The following is a 2,416-nucleotide window of genomic DNA, read 5'->3' as shown; positions in this document are numbered from 1 at the left end:
AAAATAAGATATTCAAAACATGGGAATAACAAAATAAGGTATTCAAAACATGGTAATAGCAATCATAAAGCATGATGTCTGTTCTGTTTGATCAGGTACAAATAGTCACAGTCCTCAGGGTGAGGGAGTCCATTTGTCCAGCATATTTTCTTCTTAGATCTTGATTACTGGGTAGGGCCTTCTGGATGAGGGGATTTTCAGCAAGCTTGATAACTTCATTCCCAGTCCAGCTTGATAAATATAGCCTCAGGCTGGAGGCCTAAATAGAAATCTTATTTGGTTAAGTAAAGACATGTTTAATATATACTAAAGTAGAACATCTATATTATCTCTGGGGTAATCTACAGCTAAGAGGGCGAGCCTAATGCCCACATGGGAAAGGAATGTGGTCTTGTGAGCAGTTTAATGACTGTCCTAAAGGTTATTGTGTACATGTGACTCTGAGAGAAAGCATATTCCAAAGTGGTGACCATGGTTTGAATCCCTGGTCCAGTCAGCCTGGAAACACACCAGGCACACTCGCCAGTGTCTGGAATGTGATTGGCTCGAGGACTGGAAGACGACGATTATGAGCTACCAGATCTGTGACGGGTACTCCTCTCTCCCTCAGTCTCTCTCTCTCTTATATGTACTCTATTATACGAAAAGAATGAATGATTTTAACAAACAGATGGAAAAATTAGAACAAACTAGACTCAAAATAGGTAAAGAACATAAATATTTAACTTTAGATTTAAAATAAGTAAAAGTAAACAGTGAAGAAAATGTCATTGAAACCAAAATATTTTCTTTGCAAGAGTAAAGAAAAACAAACCTCTAGCTAGACTGAACAGAAAAAAAGAAAAAATGAAATTTTTAGAATTATGAAGGAAAGAAGCCTTTCACAATTGATTTTACACATTTTGACAGTTTGTATCTCCTTTGATTTTTTTAGTTTTTTTTTTTTTTTCATTTTTTCATTTTACTATAGGGTAAGTGCATTTGGGAGAGAGAGAGAAAGAAAGCACTCCCAGAGGAACTGACTGTGCCATAATCCCTTCTTCTTCATTCCCCTCTTGAAATTCAGGGCATGCACACCCACATGCCTAGTGTGTTTCTAAGCTTCCAGATCCGGGACCTGAACTATGCAGTCAGCCATATGGGATTCAGCCACTTTAACCACCACTCTTACCAACTGGTTCTAGTTAAAAAAATTTTTTTTAATTTATTTTTTACAGTTTTTTTTTAAAAACTTTGAATTTATTTTCTCCCTCATTTTTCTGTTTTCAAAGCGCTTTATACTGTGATACCTTTTATTGACGTGTGCGTATTTTAGATTTAATTTTTAAAGTTTATTTATTGTGAGAGAGAGGCATTCCCAAAAGTGTCTTGTGCTGAAGCGTGCCCCCAGCCTCAGCCTGCCCAGATCACGGGCACGTACACGGGCATGGACACGGAGCCTCGGGACAGGAGCCCGGGCCCTGCCAGGTGGATTCAGCTGTTACCTCTGTGCTAGCCCCAGGCTCCACGAGGTTAATTTAATTTACTCTCTGTTTCTAGTGTTTTCAGACGAAAGTTTGTATTTTTAACTCGAAAAAGTTTGCTTTCATAATATAAGTGACTAAAGTCGTGAGTTTTCCTGTTTTCACTGCATTCCATAAATTTACATGTTGTGTTTAGTGTGCATATCGTAATGTGAAGTTTAATTTCGCAATATTTATGTATTTTCTAAATAAATTACTGTTGTTCCTTTCTAATTTGAATCTGCTTTAGTCAGAGAACAAATTGAATGATTGCAATCTACATTTTTAAGACTTATTTTATGGTGCTGCATAGCCTATACTAGAGAAAGTTCTACCTGAAATGGATGAAGTGTGTGTTAGGCCATTAGCGACAGCGTTCCATAAATTTCAGTTGAGGCAAGTTTTTGAATAGTGTTCAAGTTTTTCATATACTTGCTAATTTTCCGACAATTGTTTAAAAATGATTGAAAGTAGGGTATTGGAATCTTCACCTACTGAAGGGCCAGAGTGACTCCATTTCTTTCGGGGGCAGCTCCATTTGATTAAGCCCATCTTGCTGAGAATCGATGTCATTTCAAGGAGGTGAGCCGGTCATGTAGGAAAAAGTCATGACCTTCACCCACTGGAACTGACCAGTGAGAGAAACAAAGGAGACACCAGAAACCTGAAGTAACTTTTCTGCTGAGAGAGACAAAGGAGATACCAGAGACAGCTACACTCCCTGTAATCAACAGCTAAGGTGTAGCAGTCAGAGTACATTCCTTAGCACCCCTTGGCCTCCCCCCCAACAGCCAAATAAAAACCCAGCCCAACTAACACCAGGGCTCTCAACTCTGACCTGCTGTGCTGGTAAGATTGGGAGTCCTGGCTCGAGCCTGAATAAAAGCAACCCTTGTGTGTTAACATCAGAATCG

Source organism: Tupaia chinensis, unplaced genomic scaffold, assembly GCF_000334495.1.
Source record: "Tupaia chinensis unplaced genomic scaffold, TupChi_1.0 Scaffold144027_1, whole genome shotgun sequence".
NCBI lineage: Eukaryota > Metazoa > Chordata > Mammalia > Scandentia > Tupaiidae > Tupaia > Tupaia belangeri.
The sequence above is the reverse complement of the archived record's forward strand: the minus strand, read 5'-3'. Positions refer to the sequence as shown.